The following is a 16,671-nucleotide window of genomic DNA, read 5'->3' on the forward strand; positions in this document are numbered from 1 at the left end:
GCAGGGGATCTAAGATATCTCCATCACTGTTCCTTGGTTGGAGTATCTGTCTCAGAAAAGACCCCTGAGCCCAGGCTTTTAGGATTTGTTGCTCTCCTTGTGGAGCTCCTGGCCTTTCCAGGTCTTACTATTTCCTACTTCTTTCATATGATTCCCTGCACTCTGCCCAAAGTTTGGCTATGAGTCTCAGCATCTGTTTTGAAACCCTGCAGGGCAGAGCCTTTCAGAGGTCCTCTGTGGTATGCTCCTGTCCTGTTACCTGTTTTCTCCCTCTTTTAATGTCCATCCTCTTTGCCCTTTTGAATGAGGGTTGAGCATCTTAGCCAGAGTCCTCCTTCTTGATTAGTTTCTTTAGATGTACAGATTTTAGTAGGTTTATCCTATATTATGTGTCTAATAGCCACTTATGAGTGAGTATATACTGTGTGTTTCTTTCTGCTTCTGGGATACCTCACTCAGGATGATCTTTTCCAGGTCCCACTATTTACCTGCAAATTTCCTGATTTCCTTGTTTTTTTATTGTTGAGTAATATTCCATTGTGTAGACATACCACAATTTCTGTATCCATTCCTCAGTTGAGGGGAATCTGTATTGTTTCCAGGTTCTGGCTATTATGAATAAAGTTGTACATACATGGTTGAGCAAATGTCCTTTTTGTGTACTTGCGCATCTTTTGGATCTATGCCTAGGAATGGTATAGCTGGATGTTGAGGAAGCCCTATTTCTAATTGTCTGTGAATGTGCCAGACTGATTTCCAGAGTGCTTGTACAAGTTTACATTCCCACCAGCAGTGGAGAAAGGTTCTCCTTTCTCCACAATCTCTCCAGCATGTGTTGTCACTTGTGTTTTTGATCTTAGCCATTCTGGTGGGTGTAAGGTTGTTCTGATGTGCATTTCTCTGATGATTAAGGACATTGAACATTTCTTTAAGTGTTTCGCTGCCATTCCATATTCCTGTATAACTCTGTACCGCATGTTTTTATTGGGTTACTTGATTTGTTGCTGTTTAACTTCTTGAGGTCTTTGTATAACTGGATATTAGCCCTTTGTTAGATAAAGGGATGGTAAAGATCCTTTCCAAATCTGTAGGCAGTCTTTTTGTTCTGAGGACAGTGTTCTTTGCTTTACAGAAGCTTTTCAGTTTCATGAGGTCCCATTTATTGATTGTTGCTCTTAGAGCCTGTGCTGTTGGTGTTCTGTTCAGGAAGTTGTCTCCTGTGCCAATGAGTTCAAGGCTCTTCCCCAATTTTTCTTCTAACAGGTTTAGTGGGTCTGGTTTTATTTTTTTAATTATTTTTATTTTTATTAATTACAGTTTCTTCACTTTGTATCCCCCCCCTGCACCTCCCTCCTTCCTCCTTTCCCAATCCCACCCTTCCTCTTGTCCACCTGTGTCCCTCTCCCAATCCAATGAAAAGAGAGTTCCTCCTCCCCATCTCTCTGACCCTAGTCTATCAGGTCTCATCAGGAGTAGCTGCATTGTCTTATTCTGTGGCCTGGTAAGTCTGCTCACCCTTAAGGGGGAGATGATCAAAGAGCAGGCTAATCAGTTTTTGTCAGAGACATTTTCTGTCCCCAACACTATAGAGGCCACTTGGATACTGAAATGCCATAGGCTACATCTGTGCAGGGGTTCCAGGCCATCTCTGTGAGTGGTCCTTGGCTGGTGTATCAGTTTCAAAAAAAGACCCCTGTGCCCAGAGCTCCTGTCCTCTCCAGGTCTTACTATCTTCAGTTCTTTCATGAGATTCTCTACACTCTGCCCAAAGTTTGGCTATGGGTCTCAACATCTGCCTAGATTCCCTGCAGGGTAGAGCCTTTCAGAGGCTCTCTGTGATAGGCTTCTGTCTTGTTCCCTGTTTTCTTCCTCCTCAAATGTCTATCCTCTTTACCTTTCTGAATGGGGACTGAGCATCTTAGCCAGAGTCCTCCTTCCTGATTGGCTTCCTTGGGTGTACAGTTTTTATTTGTTTATCCTATATAATTTGTCTACTATCCACTTATGAGTGAGTATATACCCTGTGTGTCTTTCTGCTTCTGGGATACCTTACTCAGGATGATATTTTCCAGTTCCCAACATTTTCCTGCAAATTCCATGATTTCCTTGTTTTTTAATCTCTGTGTAATATTCCATTTTGTAGATGTACCACAATTTCTGTATCCATTCCTCAACTGAGGGGCAGCTGGGCTGTTTCCAGGTTCTGGCTATTACAAATAAAGCTGCTACAAAAATGGTAGAGCAGATGTCCTTGTTGTATACTTGGGAAACGTTTGGATATATGCCTAGCAGTGGTATAGCTGTATCTTGAGGAAGTGCTATTCCTAATTTTCTAAGAAATCAAATCAATAAATGGGACATTATGAAACTGAAAAGCTTCTGTCATCAAAACAAAATGATTGCCTACAGTTTGGGAAGGAATCTTCACCAATCCTCTATCTGACAGAGGGCTAATATCCAGTATATATAAAGAACTCAAGAAGTTAAACTGCAAGAAATCAAGTAATCCAATTACAAAATGGGGTACAGAGCTATACAAACAATTCTCAATAGAGGAATATCTAATGGCAGAGAAACACCTAAAGAATAGTCCAACTTCCTTAGTTATCAGGGAAATGCAAATCAAAACAACCCCCACATTTCACCTTACACCCATCAGAATGGCTAAGATGAATAACTCAAGTAACAACACATGCTGGATTGGTTGGTCACATGGTCTGTATTTGTAATTTTGTGAGTGTCCTGCACCTTATTTACCTAGTCATAACAGAACCAAGCAAATGTTGATAAGGAACAGGATTAGATTTCTTTATCCAAGTCTTCACAGCACTTGTTTTCATTCTTCCTTTTTCATAAATTTCTCTAATTTCTTTCATTACAAGGCCATTCATCATTTAGAATATAATTCACATTTTGTTTGTGAATGGAGATGTTGCTTTAATTCAACCTCTTCTGCCCACATGCAATGACCAAAACGAAGAATCTCAATCAGAGGATGGAAGGCAGGAAGATGTACTCTAAGAAAACATTTTATCTGTCTTCTCTTTTCCCTGATCTATGTGTTCTCCTGGAGAATCATATCCCAAACAACTGATAAAAATGAGTTCTTCTTGAGAAGAAAAATAAGATGGCTGTGTTGGAGTACTTCAGTTATTCATACAAAATATCATCACAGGACATATGCGAGAAGAGAGAATCTCAAGGATATCTCTGTCCTATTGGTACTTCTGTTCTACTTCAGAGGAGTGTTCTTATCTGTACTGTTTGTTCAATACTTTACTTACAACAGTGAGGACATATGGGTGGCCCTGTAGCACAGAGTGTTAGAAATTCAATAAGAGGTTGTGCATGTTCTTGGTCAAGAGTGAAGTCATTACAAAGTGGAAACTCTAAATATTGGCTCTCACATATTTCAGGTTCACCCCAGTTTTTCAAAAAGCTTCTCCCAGCTCATCCCATTTCACAGCAGCCATTTGTGCTGATCCACAGCCTGATCCTGGATAACACGGCAGTGCATGCTCTGCATTCAGCTAGTGTGCAGCTTTCCAGTTTACTGTTGTTCATACAGATCTCAGGGATCCAATAATCTAGTCAGCCTGGCTTCCGGAGCTGCCCGCAGTCAACACTGCTTCTCTGAATCACACTTCTCTAGCTGACACATGAGATGAAAGCTGTTCAGTCAGCATCAACAGAAAGTCAGAGCAGTAATCCTGGGAGCCTTTGTACACAGCAAAGGCACATGCACTCCTCTATGACACACACATACACACACACAGTTAAACTGTGATAATTATCAACTCAGTTGCCTATGTGAAGTTCTGATGAGACATGGACCTAGGACTAGAGCTGACACCATCTGGGATGTGCACAGTGATGGCTGAAAATTTGTGGGTAGTGGACACACACAATGCATTATATTAAAATTTGATGTGCAGTATAATTTGTACCAATATGCAAATTGTTAATATTAGAATCTTGACGAATTGGATATAAAGACATTACAACAGAGTGTCGTGCACAAAGACGTTTAGGTGCTGAGTGGGTCAGGTCCTCTGGGAGGCTCCAGCCCCTACTGGTTCCACCTAGTTGTGTTGTAGCTCTTTAGGCTGGTGCAGCCACTTGTCCTGCAGGATCTCTGCAGCATGGAGCCTCTGTGTCTTTTGCTCACCCTCTTGAAGTAAGGAGAGAATTTGCTTGCATGGCATTTACTGTGGGCTGCAAACAGCATGGTCCTCCTGGGGTACTGGAATGGCACCTGATGCTGGAATCATGGTGATGTGCAGCATCCTAGAGCTCACCCAGGTCCTGGCCCTGGACATTTGGCCAGGCTGAAGGCAGCACCCTGGCTCTGGACAGCATAAGGACATGGGGGGTGAAGAGTGGATCACTCTCTGGACTGGATCATCTCTGGTGACTTCATGTTCAGTGCTGCTCCCGGAGTCTTGCAGAAGTCTGTGGTTTGTGCTTCCCTTGATGGCATGTTGAAGTCTGTGGTCTGTGTTGGCTGCGGGGACCATGCTGAGGTCTGCCATCCTTGCTTCTTCAGGAGAGCAGGTCCTGTGATCTGAGCTATTACTGGGAACCATTTGTAAGTCCATGATCTATGCTGCAGGCTGTTGTGGGCAAGGAAGCTTCTTCTGCAATGACATCAAGGGCTTCTGTGACAATGTCCCTGCTCTCTGCCACACAAGAAACAGCCCAGGGAAGAAGCTATTGAAGAGAGTCCTTAAAATTTGAGATAAAGACGCTCTCTTTAGAAATATCATTAATTCATGGAAGTGGTGGTTTCTCTGTCCATGTGCAAAAACAAAGAGGTTGAATTCCAGACCATTCAAAAATGGCAAAGCTACTGTTGAAAAACATGTTCATATATAATTATATATATTAAATAAAGTAAATATAGATTTAAATGTAAATATATATAAATATATAAGGAGATATATGTGGAATATATAAAAGGAATGTGCTGACTTGTCTGTTAACCAGAAGCAAATGGTTAGCTTAGAGGATCTGTGTGAAATGAGAAATGTTTAGACTGTAAAAAAAATGCAAGTTTAATAGAATCTGACACTACAGTGAGGCCTCTAGAGAGTATTCTTGGCTGGAAGAAGAATTTGCCTTGTGCTTCTTAGAGCAACTGGTGACCAAGAATCAGGAAGAGTTTTGCATCTGTGTGGATTGCCAGGTTCATATGAGTCAGAGTCACAGATATTCAGAGCAGTAATCCTGGGAGCCCTTGTACACAGCAAAGGCACATGCACTCCTCAATGACACACACATGCATGCACACACACACACACACACATGTATATGCACACACACACACATACACTGAAACTGATAATTATCAACTCGGTTGCCTATAAGAAGGTCTGATGAGAGATGGACCAAGGACTAGAGCTGATACCAGCTGGGATTTGCACAATGATAGTGAAAAAATTTGTGGGTAGAGGATACACAATGCACTTGTAGAGTAAACATTACAGTAATTTGATGTGCAACTTCATTTATACCAATATGCAATTTCTTAAAAATTAAATATTGATCAAATTGGATATAAAGATGGTAGAATATAGTGCTGTGCACAAAGACGTTTAGGTGCTGAGTGGGTCAGGTTCTTTGGGAGGCTCCAGCCCCCTCCAGCCCCACCTAGTTGTATTGTAGCTCTTTAGGCTGGTGCAGCCACTTGTCCAGCAGGATCTCTGCAGCATGGACTCACTGTGTCTACTGCTTGCCCTTTTGACGGGAGGAGAAAATTTGGTTGCATGGCACTTCCTGTGGGCTGCAAATAGTATGGTTTTACCTGGTGTGCTTAAATGGCAGCTGGTGTTGAGGGCAGGGTGATGTGCAGCATCCTGGAGCTCACCCAGGTAGATGATGGAATGACCAATACTGAATCAGATCACATGGGGTCCCTCTCATATGTTTGGGGCTCACTGGGGTCCTGTTGGGTCTCCTATTATGTGTTTTGAAGAAATGCATTCAAGTTGAGGGAGCCCAGAAGACTGGATCCATGCACAGCCTAGGAAAGACAATTTTCAGTGGTTATGAGAGTAGGTGTGTGGCAGTTCATCCCTCTCTCCTCAGATGATCCCTCCTGGTGTGTTTCTTCTCCATTCCTATCTTTGTATGACATGTTTAGTTCTTGGGATATGCAGAGTTTATAGCAATAGCTGGACCCTTCCCTATCCATGGTCCTGCCAAGTAACTCCACATCTTTAACAGCCAAAAGAGTAGCATTAAAAAAATTCAGGAGCCTTTGCTGTTTGCTTCTGGAACTGGAACTGCAGACTGGGTCCTTCTGTCTCTGGAGTCTGGAGTATCCTTCAGGAAGATGAGAGAGGTCCACCGGTTTGAGAGTGGCTGTTGGTGTTTCAGATGCAGCTAAGGGAGGAAGGTCCCAGGCTCTAGGGTCAAGTGCAGGAGTGTGTGTGGATGTGTGGCTGCCTGGAAGGGTGAAGTTTGAGGGAGGACACAAGAGCAGGTTGTGGTGTAGGCGCCATTGGCAGTCACAGTGCATGTGTGCAGGTGTCCTGAATGGCCCAGTGGCCAACAGGCATGTCTCAGTATTGTGTTCCAAATGCTTAGGTCTGTCTGGACTGTGCCATCTTGGTTCCAGGAAATGTTTGGCTGGACTCCACTGGGAAACCCACAGAACAGGGATTTTAGTGTTGAGAATGCTTTCCCAGAGATCCCTATGCTGCCCACAGTGAGGATGTTAGTGGGAGGGATATGGAATCTGGCTTTAGCTTATAGGGACCCCAATATGGGGCTCTGTATGCACTCTCACACAGAAGCACTCACTGGCAGGCATGTGTGGAAAGCACAGAGGGACCATAACATCACTTGTAAGAGTATTCTATAAGCTCAGAGTGCCCGCAGTTTTGTACTCTCAGATTTCAGTCCCCTATTTGACCACTAGAGTAAGGAGGCCCCCGTACATGGGGTTATGAACTCACCACATTTGCCAGAGCCACTGCCACAAAAGCCAGCAAAGGTGCAGCCAAAAGTGCAGGGGGTCAGTCATTCCCCACTCTCAGACCCCAGGGACATCACATGGGCCAGGATCCAATCTGTCTGAATTCATGCATTGTCTCCTCTAGCCAGGGAAGCCTCAAAGTTGATGCTCTGACTCCAGCTGCCCATTCACTCATTAGGTTTGGAGTTTTGGATCTTCTGCCCTTCAGAAATTGTGCGCACTGGTCGCTGACATCTTTGAGTCCCCACTTCCTAAACCGAACACCAACAGCACAGGCTCTAAGATCAAGACTCAATAAATAGGACCTCATGAAACTGAAATGTAAAGCCAAGGACACTGTCACCAGAACAAAACAACTACCTACAGATTGGGAAAGGATTTTCACCAACCCTATATCTGACAGAGGATATAGAGAATATATAACAAACCCAAGAAGTTAAACACCAACAAACCAAGCAATCCAATTAGAAAATGGGGCACAGAGCTAAACAGAGAATTCTCAATAGAGGAATGTTGAACGGTAGAGAAACACTTAAAGAAATGCTCAACATTCTTAGTCATCAGGGAACTGCAAATCAAAACAGCCCTGAGATTTCACCTTACACCCATCAAAATGGCTAAGATTAATAATTCAAGTGACAACACATGCTGTAGAGGATGTGGAGAAAGGGAATGTAAACTTGTACAACCACTTTGGAAATCAGTCTGGCACTTTCTCAGACAATTAAGAATAGTGCTACCTCAGGATCGAGCTATATCACTCCCAGGCTTATGTCCAAAATATGCTCAAGTACACAGCAGGGACATCTGCACAACCATGTTCATAGCAGCTCTAAGTGTAATAGCCAGAAGCAACATCTGGAAACACCCTAGATGTCCCCCATGGAGGAATAGACACAGAAAATGTGGTTTATTTACACAACGGAATACTACTCAGGTATTTAAACAAGAAAATCTTGAAATCTGCAGGCAATTTGTGGGAATTAGAAAGATCATCTTGAGTGAGGTAATGTAGAAACAGAAAGAAACACATGGTATATACTCACTCATAAGTGGTTATTAGACATATAATATAGGATAAACATACTAAAATCTATATTCCTAAAGAAGCTAAACAATACGGAAGACTCTAGGGAAGATCCTCAATCCTCATTCAGCATGGCAAATGCAATAGACATCAGAAGCAGGAGAAGACAGGGAACAGGACAGAAGTCCACCACAGATGGCCTCTGAAAGACTCAACTGATCCAGGTATTGAAGCACAGGCTGAGACTCATAGCCAAATTTTGTGCAGAATGCATGGCATTTTATGGACAGAAGAGGAGATAGAAAGACCTGGAGGGGACAGGAGTTCTAAAAGGAGACCCAATAAAGCCAAAAAAAAGGCAAAAAACAAAATTCTGAGCCCTGGGGGCCCTGGAGAGAATGATACCCTAACCAAGGGCAATGCATGGAGAAGATCTAAAACCCTGGCTCAGATGTTGTCCATAGACTCAGTTTCCAAGTGGGTTCTCTTGTAAAGGGGACAGGGGCTGTCTCAGTGGCAGTCTCTGATCACCTCCCCTTGGGGGACACAGCCTTTCACAGAGAAGTACAATGCAGCCAATCCTGATGAGACCCGATAGACTAGGATCAGATGGAAGGGGAGGAGGACCTGTCCTATCAGTGGGTTATAGGAGAGGAATAAGGGGAGAAGAAGAATGGAGCAAGGGAGGGATTGGGAGGAGACGGTGGAGGTGGCCACAGTTGGAATACAAATTGAACAAATTGTAGTAAAAGATAATAATAAAAAATGTGAAAAAAAATTCTGAAAATGAATCTGGCACTTTCTCACAAATTAGGAATGTGCTACCTCAAGATCCACCTATACCATTCATGGATATATAACTGAAAGATGATAAACTATACAACAAAAACATTTTGCTCAACTGTGTTCAAAGCAGCATATTATTTTTAATGGCCAGAATCTGGAAGCAACCTAGATGTCCCTCAACTGAAGAATGGATAAAGAAATTATGTTACATTTAGACAATGGAATGCTACTCAGCAATTAAAAACAAGGAAATCATGAAATTTGCAGGCAAATGGTGGGAATTAGAAAAGATCATCCTGAGTGAGGTATTACTGAAGCAGAAAAGGACTTATGGTATATACTCACTTATAAGTGGATATATTTGCCATATAATATAGCATAAACATACTAAAATTTATACACCTGATGAAGCTAAACAACATGAAAGACCCTAGGGATGAGACTGAAACCTCACTCAGAAGGGCAAACAGGGTAGACATCAGAAGTAGGAGAAGACAACAAACAGGACAGGAGCCTTCCACAGAAGACCTCTGAAAGATTCTTCCCACCAGGATATCGAAGGAGATAGTGTGAGCCTCATAGCCAAAGTTTGGGCAGAGTGCTGGAAACCTTATGGAGAAGATGGAGATAGGAAGACGTGGAGGGGAAAGGAGCTTCACAAGGAGACAAACACAGCTCAAAAATCAGGGCCCTGGAGTCCTGTAGAGACCGATAATCCAACCAAAGACCATGCATGGAGAGGACCTAGAACCCCTGCTCAGAGGAAGTCCATTGGCTGCTCAGTTTCCAAGTGGGTTCCCTAGTAAGAGAAACAGGGCCTACCTCTGACATGAACTCAGTGGCTGGCTCTTTGCTCACCTCCCCTTGGGTGGTGCAAGCTTTCCAGGCCACAGGGAAAGAATGCAGCCTGCCATGATTAGACCTGATAGGTTAGGGTTAGATAGAAGGGGAGGAGGACCTCCCCTTTCAGTGGACTAGGGAAAGGTAATAGGGGGAAAAGAGGGAGGGTGGGTGAGACTGTGAGGAGATGAGGGAGGGAGCTACAGCTGGAATATAAAGTGAATAAATTGTAATAAACAAACAAACAAATGAATAAATAAAATTTAATGAGATGATTACAGAGATGTTCAGTTGTGTCACAGGAGAATCCATAGCAAACACAGGCTGTTCCTTAGTGTGGGGCAGCTAGACTGTTGGGAATTTGTTATAGGAAAGGTTGTGCTGACTGGTGATGCAGCCGAGAATCACAGGTCACAGGTAGGGTCAGCTGGCATAACCCAGTGAGCTGCTTCAGGAGACAGGGTCTTTGTTTCTGGGCTCACACTGACACTTCTCTATTTATCTCACATTAACACATTTCCTGTCTTCACCATCACTCAGCTGAGCAGCAGGAAGACTTGGGTCTTGGAAATGTCCTGAAATGCATCTGTGATTTGGAGGATTGGGCTTTATTCAGTGACTTGGGAAATCCTCATGCAATGTTCTCATCCTGGAGACTTGGTGAACATGATTTCAGGAAGAAGTGCTGCTTGTCACAGAGAATTCAGTCAGTGCGGGTGACAGGGAGGGTCAGTGAGCTCTTCACAGTCTTAGCACAGACTCCTGCAGCTCTTTCTGGAGAAGAACCTGGGGAGCATCCTCAGAAGAAAGTGATATGCTCCTCTGTCATCTGTTAAAATCCCCAACACTACTTGCTGTAGTTAGTCAAGAGACAATTCACATTACTTATCCTTCTCAAAGGGTCACAAGGAAAGGATTCCCTAGTGTTCTGTGAAGTCCACCTTTTTTTTTCCTTCTAGACTGATGTATCACCTGAGGACTCATGTCCTTGATGAGTTCTCTGGTGTCCATGTGGGATTTGTTTTTTTTTTTTTTTTGGCTTTGTGCTAGTTTTATTATTATTATTATTATTATTATTATATTTTTATTTTATTAATGACAGTTTATTCCATTTGTATCCCACCTGTAGCTCCCTTCCAATCCCACCCTCCCTTCCTCTTCTCCAACCATGTCTAATGATAGGGGTGGTCCTTCCTCCTCCCCTTCCATCTGATCCTAGTATATCAGGTCTCATCAGGAGTGTCTTCCTCTGTGGTTTTTTAAGGCTGCACCTTCCCAAGGGGGAGGTGATCAAAGAGTAGGCCAATCATTTTTTTTTTTTTTTTTTTTTTTTTTGTCAGAGACTGTCCCTCTTTCCATTACTAGGGACCCACTTAGACACTGAGCTGATATGAGCTACGTCTGTGCAGGGGTTCTAGGTTATCTCCATGAATGGTCCATGGTTGGAATATCAGTCACAGAAAACACCACTGTGTCCAGATTTTTTTGGTTCTGTTGCTCTCCTTGTGGAGCTCCTGTCCTCTCCAGGTCTTTCTATCTCCTCCTTCTCTCATAAGATTCCCTTCACTCTGCCCAAGTTTAGCTATGAGTCTCAGCCTCTGCTTTGATACTCTGCAGGGCAGAGTCTTCCACAGGCCCTCTGTGGTAGGCTCCTGTCCTGTTCCCTCTTTTCAACCCTACTCTGATGTCCATCCTCTTTGCCATTCTGAATGGGGATTGAGCATCTTAGCCAGCATCCTCCTTCTTGATTAGCTTCTTTTGGAGTACAGATTTTAGTACTTTTATCCTATATTATATGTCTAATATCCACTTATGAGTGAGTATATACTCAGTGTCTTTCTGCTTCTGGGTTACCTCATTCAGGTGATCTTTTCGAGGTCTCACTATTTGTCTGCAAATTTCATGATTTCCTTGTTTTTAATTGCTGAGTAGTATTCCATTGTTTAATTGTACCACAATTTCTGTATCCATTCCTTAATTGAAGGATATCTGGGATGTTTCCATGTTTTGGCTATTACAAATAAAGCTGCTACAAGCCTGTTTGAGCAAATGTCCTTATTGTATCCTTGAGCACCTTTTGGATATATGCTTAAGAGTGGTATAGCTGGATCTTGAGGTAGCACTACTCCTAATTTTCTGAGAAAGTAGCAGAGTGATGTCCAAAGTGGTTGTACAAGTTTACATTCCCACCAGCAGTGGAGGAGGGTTCCCTTTCTCCACATCCTCTCCAGCATGTGTTGTCACTTGAGTTTTTGACCCTAGCCATTCTGATGGGTGTAAGGTGAAATTTCAGCTTTGTTTTGAATTGCATTTCCCTGATAACTGAAGACACTGAACATCCTTTAAGCGTTTTTTTGCCATTTATATTCCTCTGTTGAGAATTCTGTTTAGCTCTGTAACCTAAATTTTAATTGGATTACATGATTTCTTGCATTTTAACTTCTAGAGTTCTTTTTATATTCTGGATATTAGCCCTTTATCAGATACATGGTTGGTGAAGATCTTTTCCAGTCCGTAGGCAATCATTCATTCTGGCAACAGTGTCCTTTTCATTACAGAAGATTTTCAGTTTCGTGAGGTCCAATTTATAGATTGTTTATCTTTAGCTTGTGCTGTTGGTGTTCTGTTCTGGAAGTTGTCTCCTCTGACAATTAGTTCCATGCCCTTCCCACTTTTTCTTGTAATAGATTTAGTGTGTCTGGTTTTGTGTCGAGGTCTTTGATCCACTTGGGCTTTAGTTTTGTGCAAGGTGATGAGTATGGATCTATTTGCACTTTTTTTTACATGTACATGTCTCGTTGGACCAGCACCATTTGTTCAAGATGCTGTCTTTTTTCCATTGAATGGTTATGGCTTCTTTTTCAAAAATCAAGTATCCGTAGGTGTGTGGGTTTATTACTGTGTCTTCTATTCAATTCCATTGATCCACCATTCTGTTCTTATGCCAGTACCATGCAGTTTTTATTACTATTGCTCTGTAGTACAGTGATATCAGGGGTGGAGATACCTCCAGATGACCTGTTGTTGTATAAGACCGTTTTGGCAAATCTCGGTTGTTGTTTGTTTGTTTTTTTTTTTTTTCCATATGAAGTTGAGAATTTTTCTTTCAAGATCTGTAAAAAAGTGTGTTGGAATTTTGATGGGAATTGCTTTGAATCTGTAGATTGCTTTTGGCAATATGGCCATTTTCACTATGTTAATCCTACTGATCCATAAGCACAGGAGTTCTTTCCATCTTGTGATATCGTCTTCAATTTCTTTCTTCAAAGACTTGAATTTTTTATCAAACAGGCCTTTGACTTTCTTGGTTAGAGTCACACTAAAGTACTTAATCTGCTTTGTGGCTATTATGAAGGGTGTGTCTCCCTAATTTCTTTCTTGGAACTTTTGTCTTTGGTATACAAGAAGGCTTCTGATTTTTTTTTTTTTTTGAGTTAATTTTGTATGCAGCCAATTGGCTGAGAGTGTTCATCCACTGTACCAGTTCCCTTGTAGAATATTTGGGGTCACTCTGGTATACTATCATATCATGAAAATAGTGATACTTTGACATCTTTCTTTCCAAACTGAATGCCCTTCACCTCCTTTAATTGTCTTATTGCTCTAGCAAGGACTTCAAGAACTATGTTGAAGAGATGTAGAGAGAGTGGGCACTCTTGCCCTGTCCCTGATTTCAGTGGCATTGATTTAAGTTTCTCTCAGTTTAGTTTGATGTTGGCTTATGCTTGCTGTATATTGCCTTTACTATGTTTAGGTAAGTGCTTTGTAAAGGAATGTTGGATTTTATCAAATGCTGTTTCAGCATGTAAGGAAATTATCATGTATGTTTTTTTTTAATCTTTCAGTTTGTTATGTGGTGGATTACACTGACTGATTTCCATATATTGAACCACTCCTGCATACATGGGCTGAAGCCTATGTGTTCATAGTGGATGTTAACTCTGGTGTGTTCTTGGATTTGGTTTGCGAGTATTTTTTTTTTTTTCAATGCAGTTTATTTAGGAACATTGAACAATCCTCGGACCCTGGGGAAACTCAGCCCACAGCTTAAATACCCTCTGGGTAGCCAACCCAGGCGTGCCACGGGGGCAATGCAGATAGGTCCACATACATGGAAGCAAGCCAGATCCTCGGCCTTAGCCAAATGTGGAGTTGTTCGTGACAGAGAGCACTCACCATCGGGAAGGTGGAAGGCGGGAACCAGCTCCATCTTTAAGGCATAGCATTCCGCAGCCCTCTACAGTTCCCCCTTTTCGTTTTAGACGCATCAGGCAAGAGTAGAGGTCTGATCTCTGATATTAGAAATAAATTGGGACTTTGTACAGATGTTCATTTAGGTGTCATCCACCCAAAGAGCATCAGACCTGTCCGATACCTTTTTCTCAGAGGCGGGACCTGGGGCATCAACCCGCATGCAATCAGACATGAGTCATACTGGGCAGACTGCTCAGACCCTGAATAATCATTTAGCCAATGTAGCTCATGCCTTAGTTGTACATAAAGGAATTAATGCTCAACTAAAAGGAAGCTTGATGGTGTTCAATCAGAGGATTGACCTCTTGCAGGAGCAAATTGATACCCTATGGCAAATCGCTCAACCTGGCTGTCAATGAAAGTATGCTGGACTTTGTGTCACTAGCATACAACATGAGAATTTTTCCTGTGCTGCAAATCTGTCTAAACAATTGTCGAGCTATATTTTAGGTAATTGGACTGGAGAATTCGATACTATGATGGAGCAGCTGAGAGTGGCCATTGTCACAGTAAATTCTACCGGAGTGGACGCAGGACTAGCCACAGGATTATCAACATGGATTGCTGCAGCCATGAATCATCTGAAGGAATGGGCGGGCATGGGAGTGTTAGCAGGCCTTCTGGTGTTGGTCTCCTTGGTTTGCCTGTGGTATATATGCAAGATTAGAGTCTCACAACAGTGTGATGCAGCCATGATCATTCAGGCCTTTACAGCCATTGAAGCAGGACATTCTCCCCAAGCATGGTTGGATACCATAAAAAGCTAAAATGATACGCTCAGGATGCGAGGCTAAGCACTGCACTCAGGGTCAGCCGCTTTGGACCCAGAGAAGAGCATGTCTGGTTTGCGAGTATTTTGTTGAGCATTTTTGCATCAATGTTCATAAGGGAGATGGGCCTGGAATTCTTTTTCTTTGTTGGGTCTTTGTGAGGTTTAGGTATCAAGGTGACTGTGGCTTCATTGAATGAGTTTGGTAGTGTTCCTTCTTTTTCTATTTTGTGGAAAAGTTTGAAGACTATTGGTTTTAGCTCTTCATTGATGGTCAGGGAGAATTCTGCACTGAAACTCTCTGGCCCAGAGCTTTTTCTGCTTTTTCTTTCTTCTTTCTTTCTTTCTTTCTTTCTTTCTTTCTTTCTTTCTTTCTTTCTTTCTTTCTTTCTTTCTTCCTTTCTTTCTTTGTTTCTTTCTTTTTGATGGGAGACTCTTGGTGACCATTTCTATTTCCTTAGGGAACATAGGACTATTTAATTTAATTATCTGGTCCTGATTCAGTTTTGGTAAGTGGAATCCATCAAGAAAAATGTCCATTTCATTTAGATTTTCAAATTTTTGGCATATAGGCTTTTGAAGTAAGACCTAATGATTGTTTGGATTTCCTCAATGTTTATTCTTATGTCCCCATTTTCATTTCTCATTTGTTGATTTGAATAGTGTCTCTCTGCCTTTTAGGTAGTTTGGATAAGGGTTTGTGTATCTTGTTAATTTTCTCAAAGAACCAGCTCTTGGTTTCCTTGATTCTTTGAATTGTTTTATTTGTTTCTAATTTATTGATTTCATCCTTAAGCTTGATTATTTCCACCTATGTATTCTTCTTTGGAGTGTCTGCCTTTTTTCCCTAGGGCTTTCAGGTGAGCCATTAAATTGATTGAATGAGATGTTTTGCATTTCTTCTTTACAGCACTTAGTGCTATGAATTTCCACTGTAGCCCTACTTTCATAGTGTGCCATAAGTTTGGGTATATTGTGCCTTGTGGCACATGCAGAATAGAATGGTATAGGTGCGTCTTGAGGAAGCGCTATTCCTAATTGTCTGAGAAAGCACCAGTTTGATTTCCAGAGTGATTGTACAAATTTACATTCCCACCAGCAGTAGAGGAGGGTTCCTCTTTTTCCATAACATTTCCAGCATGTGTTGTCACTTGATCTTAGCCATTCTGATGAGTGTAAGTGAAATCTCAGGATCGTTTTGATTTTCATTTCCCTGATGACTAAGGATGTTGAGCATGTCTTTTTTTTTTTTTTTTCAATGCAGTTTATTCAGGAACATTGAACAATCCTTGGACCCCGGGGAAAGCCAGCCCACAGCTTTAATAGCCTCTGGGTAGCCAACCCAGGCGTGCCACGGGGGCAATGCAGATAGGTCCACATACATGGAAGCAAGCCAGATCCTCGGCCTTAGCCAAATGTGGAGTTGTTCGTGACAGAGAGCACTCACCATCGGGAAGGTGGAAGGCAGAAACCAGCTACATCTTTAAGGCATAGCATTCCGCAGTTGAGCATGTCTTTAAGTGTTTCTTTACCATTCGATATTCCTCTACAGAGAATTCTCTGTTTAATTCTTTATCCCATATTTTAATTGGGTTATTTGATTTCTTGCTGTTTAACTTCTTGAGTTCTTTGTATATTCTGGATATTATCCTCTGTCAGACTTAAGGCTGGCTAAGATCTTTTCCCAATCTGTAGGGAGTCATTTTGTTCTGATGACAGTGTCCTTACAGAAGGTTTTCAGTTTCATATGGTCCTATTCATTGATTGTTGACCATAGAGCCTGTGCTGTTGTTGTTCTGTTCAGGAAGTTGTCTCCTGTGCCAATGAGTTCAAGGCTCTTCCGCAATATTTCTTCTAATAGGTTTAGTGTGTCTGGTTTTATGTTGAGGTCTTTGATCCACTTGGACTTCAGTTTTGTGTAGGTTGATCAGTGTGGATCTATTTTCATTTTTCTACATGTAGATATCCAGTTAGACCGGCACCATTTGTTGAAGATGCTATCTTTTTTCCATTGTG

Source organism: Meriones unguiculatus, chromosome 7, assembly GCF_030254825.1.
Source record: "Meriones unguiculatus strain TT.TT164.6M chromosome 7, Bangor_MerUng_6.1, whole genome shotgun sequence".
Taxonomy (NCBI): domain Eukaryota; kingdom Metazoa; phylum Chordata; class Mammalia; order Rodentia; family Muridae; genus Meriones; species Meriones unguiculatus.